This window comes from Pelodiscus sinensis, chromosome 31 (assembly GCF_049634645.1).
Source record: "Pelodiscus sinensis isolate JC-2024 chromosome 31, ASM4963464v1, whole genome shotgun sequence".
Taxonomy (NCBI): domain Eukaryota; kingdom Metazoa; phylum Chordata; order Testudines; family Trionychidae; genus Pelodiscus; species Pelodiscus sinensis.
The window spans coordinates 8,696,161-8,711,315 of record NC_134741.1 but is presented as its reverse complement, the minus strand read 5'-3'; the positions used below and the strand labels follow the sequence as shown (position 1 = coordinate 8,711,315).

Genomic DNA, 15,155 nt, shown 5'->3' with positions numbered 1-15,155 from the left:
AGATGTTCTTTTGTGCTGCCCCATCTCTGTTCCCCACATGAACAACTCGGCTCCCTGGGCCTGTCTCCATCACTTCTGCCTTTGCCAGATGAAGGGAGGCCGCTGGGCCCAGCATCTTTCTACCCAACGAGGGCTGGCTTTTGGAGAGAGCACCCTGCAATCCATGTTCTCTCCTGCTTTTGTAGCCCCTGTTGCCTTCTACAGGTTTCCTTTCTGATGGAACAGGCATGTTCTTCTCAGGGTTTGGGTACCATGTTGCCCTAAGAAGGGGTATGGCCAAAACACAGGCCTCGCTGTGAGCAGGATTTGAACCTGCGCAGGGAAACCCTATTGGATTTCGAGTCCAACGCCTTAACCACTCGGCCATCACAGCTGTGAGAAAAAAAAAGAGCCTGGGAAACTGGTAAATAATCTCAGTGTCCAGGCCTGACATCACCTGACCCACAGAATTCACACAGCAAACCATTTCAACGGTCATGCACAGGGTCCTGGCCGTTCTGGTCTGAGGCTGGCTTGGAGGTGAGTTCTGCTTCCAGGTCTTCCCTCCTTCTTCTTCCTTCCTTTTCCTTTTCCTTTTCCTTTTCCTTTTCCTCCTTCTTCCTCTTCTCTTTTCCTCTTTTCCTTCTTCTCCCTGGTCTCCTTCTTGGACCCCAGTTTATAGAGTGAAAATTGAGTCCTGTTTAACCAATTCTTTTAATATGATTTTACTAACCAAAGAGAACATACTATTATGATTTACCTAACCAATCATACTCCATCACCTTTGATTTTCCCCCAGCAAAATTAATTATACAGCAGACAGAAACAGTCACAATCCAGACAGCGATCACACAGACAAACAATAGGAAAGTGAGGACAATAATCATAGACTGCCGATTGCACAAACACAACTATCGATAAGCAGTTTTTTGCCAGACAAAATGCTGTTAACTAAGTTTTCTCTACCCATCCTGAGATCTGTTTCTTACTTGGTGACAGTGGGTGTCATTAGGATCAGACCCCCTTGTCACGGTCTAGTGTGACGGTATTTAAATATCATTTAGATTGAATGTGACTCTATACTTTACAGCTCATTGCTGCCGCTCTTCAGTCTGGCTACAGAAGAAGGTTTAGTTTAGTTTAGGCTCACCAAATAGCTTCAAGCCTTGCAAGAGGACTATAGAAAAACCATATTGTTACAGGTAGCAGGACCCCAAGCACACAAAATGCAACTGTAAAGGGACATGAACCCTCAATCTTCTGATTCAAAGACAAACGCCTTATCCATTAGGCCACGCAGTGTTAGCAATGGATATCTTGACATGTGTAAGTAGGGAGTAGTCTAGAGAGTCCATCCGGTTTTATTATTTTTCTCGTGTGAGGGCTTAGAAATCATGTCTGAACTGGTGAATTATTTTTAATTGGTGTAACTAAGGATTGCAGCCCAGAGATTTTTCCTGAGTCTATGTCACTTCATGGCTATCTACCACCTAGGCCAGGCATGTCCAAAGTCCGGCCTGCGGGCCAATTGCGGCCCGTGTTCCGGTTTAATACAGCCCCACAGGTAATTTGGCAATATCTATCTTTTATGGCCCACAACGAATCCATATGTATTGAGATGAATACATTGTAAAATCTCAGTTAATGTCAGTTGGTCTAAATCAGTTATAAATATATTTGGACACAACATGTATACTTGGTGTTATGTTCCTGTTCATATTTTTTGAACTTAAAAGTTGACAGACAACCTTTATTACCAATAATATGTAATGTACTTTACAATGTTCCTGACATATATTTCAGCTTCCTGGATTTTTTTTTTCATCTGGCCTTCAGATATGAAAGGCAGAGTGATTTAACACCTGTTTAGATTTGTCATCCATGTGATGAAATGAAAAGTATGCCGTTTGCAATAAACTTTGCATAAAATAGTTAATTTGTGTTTAATTTTAATGGTTCAAAGAATGTCAGGCAAAATGGTCGGCCCTCACGCATGTTCACTTCATAAAATCTGGCCCTCTTTGAAAAAAGTTTGGACACCCCTGACCTAGGCTATCTCTATACTGCACCTCTCTTCCACAAAAGCATATGGAAATGAAGTGCTGATTAGCATATTGCCATGCTTTAGTTGCATAATTAATTAAGGTCCATTTTTGCACCAAAAGTAGCTGTGTAGACTGGGGCTCTTCCTGCCTCCTGCTTCCCCTGACTCCAGTTTGGCCCTGGGCCTCTTCACTTTAAGGGCTTGCTGATGGTCCCATGGGCTGTGTCTAGACTGCATCCCTTTTCCATAAAAGGGATACAAATTAGACACATCACAATTGCAAACGAAGCAGGGATTTAAATCCCCCCTGCTTCATTTGCATAAAAATGGCAGCCGCTTTTTTCCAGCTCGGAGCTTTGCCAGAAAATATCGCCAGTCTAGACACGGATCTTTCGGAAAATAAAACCTTTTCCGAAAGATCCCTTATTCCTCAAATTCCTGAGCCTCCAACACTCCAATCCACATTTTCTTACAGGTACTGTCCTATTATAACCCCTCCCTCAACTTCTTGCCTTGAGTCTTACCCCTTCCAAGGGGTGGTGCCCAATAGAACAGTCCCTGTAAGAAATGTGTCACTTTCACCCCTGGGAGCAGCTCAGCCATGCAAAGGGGCTGCCTGGGGCAGGACATTAGCCCTGGAGGGCAGGGGTGGGTGTGGCAGTGACATCACAAGGTCCTTTTGCAGCCCCTCAGCTTATTGGCTAAAGGAGGTTGGGAGGTGGTGACCTCACAGAGAGTCCATGACAATGGCCAGGTGGGACAGGCTGCAGGGCAGGAGCCATCTCAGAGCCCTCCACGGCTTTGCTGCAGGGAGTCTCCTTGAGAGTTGCCCTTGAGGCCTTTTTGGAGCCTTCTCCTTTCCCACGACTAACTGACCTAGAAGGCCGATGTCTCTGTGGAGAAGAGAAGAGCCTCGCCTCCCAGAAGGCCCCTGCTAATGTAGCTTTGCATGCATGAGATAGTGGGATTGGTGCCCACATTCTGCACTAAGGGGGAAAATCCCAATTTTTCTTTTTATTGTCAGAGCCAGCCAGGGGGCTAAGTGGCTCCAGTAGCCACTCCCCACCCCCCACTTTCTACTTGCTCTTCCCGAAATCCAGCCATGTTGGGGCAGAGAGCTGCTGGACACCAGCCCTCCTGGGCCAGGCAGTGGCAGGAGCACTGGAGGCAGGTTGCAGGTGGGGCAGAATTAGCTCCGCTGGAAATGTGCTGCCTTTGCCCATGAGAGGAAGCAGGATTCACTTCCATCTTCTCCCACCGGCTCACTGGTGCTGAGGGGCCGGCCCCTTTCCTGCTGCCCCAACTTTTATTCCCACAATGCCCCTTACACCATGGCACCTACAGCTGACACCCAAGGGTGGTACCTGGGGCTCTCAGCTTTCAGGCTGGCCTCTGTTCTCCTGGCTTCCCTCCAGCCCCTCCATCGCTCAGGACTCTCTGTCCTGCCCCAGCTCTGCTGCTTTCAGGGCAAATCCCTTGTTAGGACCAGTCACAATCTGGGGTCAGTGAGGGACCATCGCAGCTGAGATGTGTGTTACATGAAAGCCTCTTGTTCCCTGCCCAGTTCCCAACACTGGTTGTAGATGTCTACTTTCATGGGGATGTAGCTCAGTGGCAGAGTGTTTGACTGCAGATCAAGTGGTCCTTGGTTCAACTCCAAGGGTTCCCTTGGAGAAATTTCCTTCACTTGGAAATATTTTCCTTTCCAGTTCCATCACACTCTGGCTTTACATTGCTTGATATTTTTTACATTAATAAGAATCCTTAATGCAGAGCTACTCTACTTTGGAAGCCCCAGGGTCCACAATGAATGGCATTTAACCAAGATGGACAGGGCAGGTGTCCCTAGCTGGTGTATTCCAGAAGCTGAGAATGGGCGATGGGAGGGATCATGTAATAATTGTCTGTGCTGAGGATTCCCTTGGGAGAATGAACTTGGCTGCTGTCCTGAGACAGGATCCTGGGCTAGCTGGACAACTGGAATGGCCCAGTCTGGTTGCTTTGAAGTTCTGTTTGGCTGTTCTTGTCCCTCTGGGCAAGGGAGAATGGACCCTCCCCCCAATCCTGAAGTGGACAGAAAATGGCCTGTGAAAGGCTAGGGGCTTCATTTATGTGTCCCTGCTTGTCTAGTGGTTAGGATCCAGCACTCTCACTGCTGTGGCCTGGGTTCCATTCCCAGTCAGGGAAACCAGCCTGAACTTTCACATAACAACTGCCTAGTCATTTTTCTCACCTCATTACCACATGTTACAGCAGCTGTGACCCAAGAGGTTACTTCAGGCTCCTTTCCCACCTCTCCCTCACTGCTAAGACAACACTTGCCCTTTTCAGAAGGGGCACAGCTGGGTGACTCAAACTGCCCCTCCCCCCTCCTGCATGGGCAGCGCTACAGGAAGCTCCATGGCACACTCAGCACTAGCCCAGTGGGGCTGGGTGGGCTAAGCGCTGGGGGCTGGCGGAGGATGGAGTCGTGGTTCGCATGGCAGCCGGCCAAGCAGTTAGGCTGGGTTTGTGGATGTTCTTTATTGCTGCCCTGTCTCTGTTCTCTGACTCACCCCTTTCCCGTCCCCTGGCCCTGCCCGGCTCTGACTCCTGCCTGGCTGCCTCCCGCATGGGCTGAGCTCAGGGGCTGGGCTGGTGACCTGCTCCACCGACACCTCCCGTCAGTCTGCTCTGTCACTCAGTGCATCCCAGGGAGCTGAGCGATTGTGCCCTTGAGTGGCATTCTCAGCCAGCCAATCAGCTTTGTGAGGAGGATCATGGAGGTGGGGCAAAGAGCTCTCTCTTTAGGCCAGCAAGGAAGCAGCCAATGGCCCACCCCCAGGGATCCAGCTGGAGACCATGTGGAGGGAGCCGCTGCCTCTCCCCTGTGTATCAGGCACTTTCCCAGTGGGGCAACTCTGTCTCCATCACTTCTCTCACTGCAAGGCAATGGGAGGCTGAGTCCCAGCAGCCTCCTGCCCTGGCCTGACTGTCTTTTGGGGAGACAAAGTAGGAAGAGGGAGGGGGCCAATGGAGACAATTAGCCCCCTCGCTGGCTCTGTGTGTGAGAAGAAAAATGGGGATTTACCCCATTAGTGGAGAATGTGGGCATTGATGCCACTGCCTCTCACATGCTACGTGAGCGCTCTACCACTTGAGCTAATTCCCCCGCTGTACCAACAGGGCTTCTCTTGGAGACTCTTCCCTTCTCCACAAGGACGTCTGTGTTCTAGGTCAGTTAGTCACGGGAAAGACGAATGCTCCAATGAGGCTCCTCCTCACACTCATGCTTGTGACCCTCATTCCCTCTCTGGCCTCAAGGGCAGATCTCCAGAAGGAGACACCCTGCAGCAAAACCATGGGGGGCTCTGAGATGGCCCCTGCCCTGAAGCCTGTCCCACCTGGCCATTGTCATGGACTCTCTGTGAGGTCATCACCTTCCAACCTCCTTTAGCCAATGAGATGAAGTGCTGTGAAAGGCCCCTATGATGTCACTGCCACACCCACCCCTGCCCTGCAGGGCTAATGCCCTGCCCCAGGCAGCCCCTTTGCATGGCTGAGCTGCTCCCAGGGGTGAAAGTGACACATTTCTTACAGGGACTGTTCTATTGGGCAGCATCCCTTGGGCCAGGGGAGGTTAAAGGCAGAAACAAGGGGGGTTTCAGTAAAGCTACATATGAATGGATCCATCTAGCAACCCCTGCCAGCCACACACACAGGGGGAGGTTTTTGTGGAAGCACAACATGCAGTGCAGACATATTGGGAGAGAAGTGGGGAAATCAGGCACATAAGGTGCCAAAGTAGCTCAGTGGGGAGAGTGTTAGACTGAAGATCTAAAGGTCCTTGGTTCAATCCCAGGCTTTGGCAAAAGCCTTTACTCTTAAGGCTCATCCCTTCTTTGGCTCCTCTGTGAAGAGCCCAGCTGAGTGCCCTAGAAAGGCCTTGTCTGCCCTGCTCCTCCACTTAAGAGCCAGCAAGTCCTGCCCCTCCTCTGCCAGGGAAGGATAAAGGAGCTCTCCTCAGAGCAGCATCAAGCCAGCCCTCTCAGGGGCAGGTCTCAGCAAACTGGACTCTCAGAGCACAAGGGAAGTTGAGGGTTAGTTGCTTGTCTTGTTACTTTGTCCGATTTCCTGCCTCTTTTCCTGAGCTCACCCAGAGACTGAAATGGATGGTAGCTGCTGATGGGGGGGATGGGAATGGGAAGATGGATGGACAGGAAGGACCAGGCAGAAAGAGGGCCAAGGGTCCAACCCTCTCTGTGCCAGTTTGCCTCAGATCCTGACCACCCAGCATTTACTCTGATGAGGCCATAATATGTGAATTGGGAATTTTCACTGATCCCATCCTCTGGGGTGCAATCCCAGTGCCCCCAGGGTTCAATGCAAGAACATCGCCCTGAAGGGACTGAAAACCACTGCTCCAGGCAAGGTTTCAACTCTCAACCTCAGCATGTCTCTTGGGTTCACCATTTTAGCAGTACTGTAAGCCAACCTATTGTGCCACTGGAGCTGCTTTTGTAAATGCTTTCTTTAAATTCCTTAGATTGAAAAAGTCAAGCAGCACAAAGTGGAATTGGAGGAGAGGGGCAAGAAGATTGACTCTCAGAGATTTGCACAAACCAACACGCCCCACTGAGATTTGAACTCAGATTGCAGAAATCAAAGTCCTGCCCCTCACACAATAGGACAATCACACTGTCCCATGTTCGAGTTTCTCAGATGGTAGCTGATACTCTGCTCTCCTTGCTTTTTCCATTCAGTGGCTTCACCTCTACAGACCCTGACCATCTGTACGTGGTCTCAAGGTACCTATCTGGCTCCCTCTCTGGCAGAGGAAGGAGAAACGTTGCCATGTGTTACACACGTTGGCACCACACAGCCCCCGGCCCTGGGTCCCTCTGCCCTGAGCTCCATGGGACAAGGAGAAGCTCCAGGAGATGGTTTCCCTGGGATCACGTCTCACATGGATCCAAAGGCTGGGGGCTCCCAGACCCACCCTACAGACAGGAATTCCGGTTCCTAGAAGCTCCTCCCTAGAAACCCTTGAGTGAGGGTTCACAAAGAAGCTGGGGGGAGAGGAGTCACAGAGGTTTTTGGGTGGGAGAGTGCAGCTTCTCAGCTGCTGAGCTAAGTTCAAGAGCAGCAAAGGGAGAGGAGGGGAAGTGGCTGCCGGACACTCAGCATCACCCTGGGAGCTGAACCAAGATCTGTCCTTGTGTTTCTTCTTGGCTGTTTGGCTAAGATCAAGCACTTCCTTCCTCTCAAAGAGGAATAAAAGCCCTTCGAGGCAGCTGGACCCACTTGTGCCTGTTTTCTCAGGGTTAAAGTAGAAGTTCTGCAAAGCGTTGTGCAACTATCTCCCCAAATTGCATTGGTTGAGAATTGAACCCTGGTCAACTGCTTGGAAGGCAGCTATGCTCACCACTATACCACCAAGACCTGTGCTGAGTATAGCTGTGAAAATTAGTGAGGGAAGTGCACATCTGCCATGAAGCACACGAGGTAAGAGGGTGCCCGTATGGTTTAGGGTAAAGCATAACTTCTTGCCCGATTCACTAAAATCAGGAGTGGTGATGTTGGGGTAGTAGCAGCTCTGTGGTGTAAGGGATTGGGTGGCAGAGATGTTGCAGAGGTTTCTGGGTGGGCGAGTACAGCTTCTTGGCTCTTGGGCAAAGTTCAAGAGCAACGCAGGGAGGTGGCTGCCGAACACTCTGTATTGCCCAGGGATATAGACCAAGAGCTGTCCTCACGTTTTTTTGTCATAAAGTGTTTCTCAGCCGTTTGGCTAAGATGGAGCGTGTCCTGCCTCTTGGAGAGCCATGTCACAGGCACAAGCCCCCGGAGACCCCTCTGGCCCTTCCAGGGACACATCGCAGGACCAAGAAGGAGGCAGCAAACACCAGGCACCGTCAATGTCTAGCCCTGAGATACAAACTCTCTTGGAGCTGTGGATCAAGAAGGAGTCTCTGCGGGCCCTGCAGTCCAGGTGGAGGAATGCAGATATTTATGGCTGAATGGCTGATGGCCTTGCAAAGAAAGGCCACCTCCCCCCTCCCCAGACCAAGTCAGAGCCAAGGTCAGGGAATTGTGGCAGGAGTATGTGAGGGCCCATGAGCGCAGCTCCCGCTCTGGGGAAGCACCGCAGCACTGTACATAGTTTGAGGAGCTGTAGCAAGTCCTGGGGGCAGGATAATTGTGGAGTCTGAGATGGAGACACCTGGGCAGCAGCACCTTGGAACCACTTCCCCAGATGCAGGAGGCCTCCCAAACATCTTCGGGCCCCTCGGAGAGAACATCAGTTGAGTGCTGTGAGGTTGCAACACGCACAGGACAGGAGGCAGGAGCACAGTGGATGATGTGCTATCATGATGTGTCATGCTGATCGTAGGTTGGGGGACACCACATATGTCTGACCCCATAGAGGGCCGTCCTCCCCCCATCATGTGTGCAAGGCACCACCTGCTCCTGCAGAAAGTGCTTCCAGTGGCTAATTTCGTAACACTGGATGCAAGCAGCCCACCGTAATGGGGGTGTAGCTCAGTGGTAGAGTGTTTGGCTGCAGGTAAAGTGGTCCTTGGATCAACTCTAAGTGCTCCCTAAAAGAGTGATCAACTTCATTGAAACTCTTGCATTTCCAGTTACATCACATTCTGGATTCCTATTGCGCAGGGATTCCTAAAATTACTATGAATCCCTAACATGTTCCTGTGTGAATGCTGGTAAACCAGGCAAACCCATTTCTTCACTGAAACAAGTTCAAACCTGCTGTGTGTCTGGTTTCTATTCCCATCAATTCAACAAGGGTGTGATCTGAATGCCTGTTGGCAGGTGCTTGGTCTCCATGGGCTGTGTAGTGCAGGAGAACAAGAACGATGCCCAGTGGGAGAGGAATGTCTGCAATCAATCCTATGGAGTTTGATTTAGCAAGTCCAACTAAGACTCACTAAATCAAATTCAGAGGGTACCCCGCCAGCTTCCAGGACTTCTGCTCTTTGCTCCCTTTGGGTTCCTGCAGTAGGGACACAGCCAGGCTCAACTGATGGAAGCCAACTCGAGCTACATATGGTATGCTTACACTTGCACCCTCTTTCCAAAAAGGGATGCAAATGTAAAGATTGAAAACTGTAAGGCTATGTGTACACTCGTGGCTTCTTGCGCAAGTACAGCCGTTCTTGCGCAAGAATCTGCAGAGCGTCCACACTGCCTGCCCCCTCTTGCACAAGTAATTTTACAGTACGGTGTGGTAAGAGAAGGCTCCTTGCGCAAGACCTACGCTCTTTTTTGACAGGTGTAAGCCCTCTTGCACAAGAGGACAGTGTGAACACTCAGCAGGGATTTCTTGCACAAGAAAGCCCTATGGCTAAAATGGCCACCAGAGCTTTCTTGTGCAAGAGAGCACAGCTCGCACATGGCAGTGTGGAAGTTTTCTTGCGCAAGACTTCTTACACAAGAACCCTTGCACAAGATGTTCTTGCACAAGAAGCCGCGAGTGTAGACATAGCCCAAATGAAGCCACCAGGGACACATACAATGGGCCTGCAAAAAAATGAAACAGGCTGAGCACTTTGCAAAGAACAGGCAATAGCCCTGCTGGAAGAGGCTCCATCATGCACAGACTCTGCGCAGGGCCAGACTGCTGGGAGGAGGCTCTGGCCATGGACTTTCCTCCCCTCTCTGTTACCTCCTGCACCTGGGGCTGAAAGGGACGTGGGCTGCAGGCTGGTCCTGCCCAGCTGCCTTCCCCAGTGGGAGCAGAAAATGTTTATGGAAGGGCTCACACATTGTCCCCAATGCACTTGCCTGAGGGCCTGAATTCTTGCTGCCCCTGGGTGCACCCAAATGCCCCTTCTGAGGGGACGGACTCTGCAGCTCACACCCCTCCTGTCACACAAAGCTTGCAAACGGGGTTGATTTTCCTCCATCTCCCCTTGCTTGCTGCTGGGCTAAAAGAAATCCTGAAACCAGCCCCGTCTCCTGTCACCGGAGAGATGGCCCAGTGCTGGGATATGAGAAACCATCCCAGTGACGATCCTTGCAACCCAGGAGAAGAACGGGGCTCTGGGTGGAAGGAAACCAAGTAAAGCAGGTCCCAGTGGGCATGAGCTGGGCACCAGTTTAGCCCAGTTGAGTGAGGGTGGTTGGTTCAGGTCCCATGGTGTCAAGGGCAGCGCTCAGGACTCCGAACCCTGCAATCTGAGGCCCCATTCCTGCCTCCCTTCCCGGACTGACCCAGTGGCCAAAAGGGGCTGCGGCTGCTGCTGGCAGGGAAGAAGCTGGGAGGCAAGGTGCTGGCAGCAAGAGATTCCGGCTGCCTCTTTGCCCTGGGTCTGCCGGCCACCAGCCACCTTGACCAAACCTCAAACCAGCTGGACTAGCCAGCCCATGTCACAGTGAGTCGCTAGTGGCCCTGTCAGAGAAGAGACCTTGGCAGCTGCAGAGACGTCCCTGCAGCTGCCTGAGGTGCCTCTCTTGAAAGAGTCACTGGTGACATACTTCTTTGTAGGCCGGCTAGCTCAGCTGGTTAGAGCGTGGTGCTAATAACACCAAGGTCTTGGGTTCAAGTCCCATGCTAGCCACAGGGGTGTTTGGTTTGGTGACTTCCCTTCCTTTAGCTGCCTGCTGTGGACAGGGAAGCAGAAACAAGCAAAAGGCTGAGAGCTTTGCAGGAAGCAGGGCAGAGAGCTGGGGGGGAGGCTCCAGCCTGCACAGCCCCAGTGGCTGAAAGGGCCTGGGCCTGGCTTCCTGTCCCCAACAACAGGGGAACTGATGCCCAAATTCCTGCTGCTGCAGTGGCTACCTCAAGGCATCAAGGCACCAGCTGGGGAGGGGCAGGCTGTGGAGCCCAAGCCACATGGGGAGACTCAATATGACTGGGATGCCTGGAGCGTATGAGCCCTGCACAGAGGCTGCTGCTGGGGGCCTGCTTCAGTGGCCCAGCAGCTCAAGTTCCCCTGAACCAGCTTCTCCCCCTGGAGCCACCCCCCGGCGCTGCTGAGGCCCCTGACATGAGGCAGTGGGACCACCAGAGGAAGGTGCCAGCCTTAGCCCTTTCTCCCAGCCTCCTCCTCCTCCCAGGGTCTTTCCCCAGCCCCTCCCCAGTTCTACATTCCCCAACCAGAGAGTTTGTTCTTTCAACAGGGAAAAGTCCTGTTTGTGTTACCAGCAGGGGGAGGGGGAGAGGAAAGTGGGAAGAGGGTGTGTTGGGGGGGGATTGGTGTGTGCTGGGGGGGGGGAAGGCACAGAGGGCAAAAAATGACGAGTAACGTTAGTTTGAACCAAGGGGCTTGGTTTGAAGTAATGCAGCAGCCCCAGACGCCCTTTCACTTTCAGAACAGCACATGGGTGAGAGTATGCAAATGAAGCACTTGCTATTTAAATCCCTGCTTCATGTGCAACTCTGGAGTGTCTGGAGTGTCTGATTTGCTAGAAATAAGAGCCCAGGTGTAGATGCACCCACACAAGGGCTCAGCCACAGGAGCTAAGATTTCCACCAAGGACTGGGATTGAACCAGGGGGCCCTTAACGCTTCACACTAATGTACCCCCCACAAAGCTACTTCAGCGGCTATGGGGGCTGCTCTCACATCACCACTTCTCCCTCAGGGATGCTTTACTCCCAGCAGTGCACAAGAGATGCTGTTGCTGGTGGCCCTGCAAGGCAAGATGAGCTTTACCGTCCCCTCACACCCTAACTCGCTACTTGGCCATTTCCTGCCCCCGTCCTGTGCTGACCCAGTGGCTGACAGGGGCTGTGGCTGCTGACGTCGGGAAGATGGGTGGTGAGACCCTGGCGCCAAGAGGGCCCACCCGCCTCTTTCCTGCTTGGGCCTGGCTCTCAGCATGGGGCAGGCAGGGGCGCCCTGAGAAGCTCTGCTGGCCACAGGGGTGTCTGGTTTGGTGACTTGCCTTTGTGTAGCTGCCTGCTATGGACAGGGAAGGAGAAAGAAGCCCTGGGAGGTGAAGCAGCGGGAGGGAAGCAAGGAGCAGAGTGTCAGCTGCCAGCCGAGAGTCACAGGTGCCCTCTGCCTCCTGGGACCGCCCCTCCCTGAGCCGCCAGCCCCCTGTCTCTCACCGTGTGCCCCTTGGGGAGTCCACTCGCTCTGGGCTCTGGGGGCCTCCCGCTCCCATAGGGAATGACACAGCCCTGTTCCCTAGCCCAGAGCCACTCCCAGCCCATGTGAAACAGGAGGGTTCATTGAGCGTCTGACACAGCACAGGGACCCAGGCAGGCAGCAGGGGCTGCAGGTGGGGAGTGAGGGCACCAGAGGGGGCAGGGAAACAAGTAGCACCAAGACTCTTCCCACCAGGGTCTGGCCACCCGACTCCCTGCCCAGGCTGCCGGGCCCCCAACCACTTCAGCTGCCAGGTCAGCCCGGGAGCTAAGGCAGGAATGGGGGGAAGGAGCCAGTCAAACTGCAGGTGGCAGGAAACACCATTCTCGCCTTCCTGGGCCGGGCACGACGGCATCATGTTTGTGACACGGCTGCCAGACATCCCGGACAGTTAATAACCAGCTAGAGGGGTTTATGGGCAGCTCAGTGTGGGGCGCCTAAGATGAAATATTTAAAGGTCCCTGGCTCAATCCCAGGCTTTGCCATGTCTCTCAGTGCAGCAGGGCCTCTCTGTTCCCCGGCCATGCTAGTGCCCTGTGACATCCCCTCATCCATCTTCACCACAGCCCAGCACTGGAAACTCCCGTTGATCTGATTAACCCCCTTCGCTTCCTTGGCTCAAGTCCCCTCCCCCTGTGCGTGTGGCTGGCAGGGGTTACTAGATGGATCCATTCACATGCAGCTTCACTGAAACCCCCCTCATTCACCTGCACCCAGGTCAGTCTGTGTCACTGGCTCAGGATTTCCTCTCCCCATCACGCTACAGAGAAAGCCCTTGTGTGTTAAAGGGCCTCAGGGAGCCCAGAGCAGAGGGAGCTGAGATTCTAGTCCCATTGATCCCCTCAATACACAGTCCCAGCCCCAAGCCTCCCCCATCCCCAATCCTGTGCCCTGACTTCTCTACCCTCCCACATCCTCACTCCTGTCCTGAGCCCCCCCCCCCCCACTCTCACACACTCCCCAAATCCCTGCCCTGAATCACCCACACTCCACATTTTAATTTCTTACAGGTACTGTCCTATCACAACCCCTCCCCCAACTTCCTGCCTTGAGCCTCCTCCTGCCCAAGGGGTGGTGCCCAATAGAACAGGCCCTGTAAGAAATGTGTCACTTTCACCCCTGGGAGCAGCTCAGCCATGCAAAGGGGCTGCCTGGGGCAGGACATTAGCCCTGGAGGGCAGGGGTGGGTGTGGCAGTGACATCACAAGGGCTTTTTGCAGCCCCTCAGCTTATTGGCTAAAGGAGGTTGGGAGGTGATGACCTCACAGAGAGTCCATGACAATGGCCAGGTGGGACAGGCTGCAGGGCAGGGGCCATCTCAGAGCCCCCCCCCATGGCTTTGCTGCAGGGAGTCTCCTTGGGCTCGTCTACACTGGCCCCTTTTCCGGAAGGGGCATGTTAATTTCACCTATCGTAGTAGGGAAATCCGCGGGGGATTTAAATATCCCCCGCGGCATTTAAATAAAAATGTCCGCCGCTTTTTTCCGGCTTTTAAAAAAGCCGGAAAAGAGCGTCTAGACTGGCCCCGATCCTCCGGAAAAAGTGCCCTTTTCCGGAGGGTCTTATTCCTACTTCAAAGTAGGAATAAGACCCTCCAGAAAAGGGCACTTTTTCCGGAGGATCGGGGCCAGTCTAGACGCTCTTTTCCGGCTTTTTTAAAAGCCGGAAAAAAGCGGCGGACATTTTTATTTAAATGCCGCGGGGGATATTTAAATCCCCCGCGGATTTCCCTACGACGACTGGTGAAATTTACATGCCCCTTCCGGAAAAGGGGCCAGTGTAGACGTAGCCCTAGAGAGTTGCCCTTGAGGCCTTTTTGGAGCCTTCTCCTTTCCCACGACTAACTGACCTAGAAGGCAGACGTCCCTGTGGAGAAGTGAAGAGCCTCCAAGAAGGGTGGCTCTAACCGTGGCAGGGGAATTAGCTCAAGTGGTAGAGAGCTTGCTTGGCATAAGAGAGGCAGTGGGATCAATGCCCACCTTCTCCAGTGTTGGGGGTAATCCCCAGTTTTCTTTTTACTTTCAAGTAGGAATAAGGGATCTTCCGGAAAAGGGTTTATTTTCCGGAAAATCGCGTCCAGACTGGCGCTTTTCTCCGGCTTAACCCCAAGCCGGAAAAAAGCAGAAGCCATGTAAATGCAAATGCCGCGGGGGATATTTAAATCCTCCACGGATTTGAAATTCCGACTGGTCTCATTAGCATCCCTTTTCCAGAAACGGGTGCCAATGTAGACACAGCCTGGCTGTGTCTAAACTGGCAAGTTTTTCCGCAAAAGCAGTTTTGCAGAAGAACTTGCCAGCTGTCTACACTGGCTACTTGAATTTCCGCAAAAGCACTGACAATCTCATGTAAGATTGTCAGTGCTTTTGTGGAAATACTATGCTGCTCCCGTTCGGGTAAAAGTCTTTTTCCCAAAAAACTTTTGCACAAAAGAGCCAATGTAGACAACAGAGATTTGTTTTCCGCAAAAATAGCAATCGGGGCTTTTATGTGGAAAAGCACATCTAGATTGGCCACGGACGCTTTTCCGCAAAAAGCACTTTTGCAGAAAAGCATCTTGCCAATCTAGACACGCTCTTCCAAAAATGCTTTTAACGGAAAACTTTTCCATTAAAAGCATCTCCAGAAAATCGTGTCATTGTAGAAATAGCCAGTGATTTCAATAAGTTCAGCTCATAATAGAGGAGCCTCAGTGCCAGTGCTCCAGTAGCTTACAGTGAAGTCAACTCTTCAGCTCACAACTAGATACCTAATAGAATCCAAATTAGTTCTGATACTCCATAGTAGAGAGAGAAAGATACAATCAGTGCTGTTTAGGCACTCAGACAAGGACACACCACCACCAAGTACAAAATCTACCCCCAGCCTCTCAGTCATGGTGGGTGTGTCTATGCAAATTGGATGTATCTATGTAAATGAGATCAGCCCCTGAAGTCTCTTTGCACCACTCACTACAGTTCACCACCAGATGTCAGAGTAGAGCTTACCCTGACCCTGCTTACACCAGCATCACCCTGTGCTGGGATGGAGCAAACCCAG

At 52.2% G+C, this 15,155-nt stretch overlaps 4 non-coding genes across 4 annotated transcripts; 3 read left to right on the top strand and 1 right to left on the bottom strand.

Annotated features, from left to right (window-relative positions):
* Nucleotides 1-291: 291 nt before the first annotated feature.
* TRNAS-CGA (transfer RNA serine (anticodon CGA)) lies at nucleotides 292-373 on the bottom strand. The gene has a single exon. It is a non-coding gene; the product is annotated as a tRNA-Ser (tRNA).
* Nucleotides 374-3,620: 3,247 nt separating this feature from the next.
* Nucleotides 3,621-3,692, top strand: TRNAC-GCA (transfer RNA cysteine (anticodon GCA)). Its single transcript has one exon. It is a non-coding gene; the product is annotated as a tRNA-Cys (tRNA).
* A 2,108-nt stretch (nucleotides 3,693-5,800) lies between these two features.
* Nucleotides 5,801-5,873, top strand: TRNAF-GAA (transfer RNA phenylalanine (anticodon GAA)). The gene has a single exon. It is a non-coding gene; the product is annotated as a tRNA-Phe (tRNA).
* A 4,634-nt stretch (nucleotides 5,874-10,507) lies between these two features.
* On the top strand, nucleotides 10,508-10,581 carry TRNAI-AAU (transfer RNA isoleucine (anticodon AAU)). The gene has a single exon. It is a non-coding gene; the product is annotated as a tRNA-Ile (tRNA).
* Nucleotides 10,582-15,155: the final 4,574 nt, after the last annotated feature.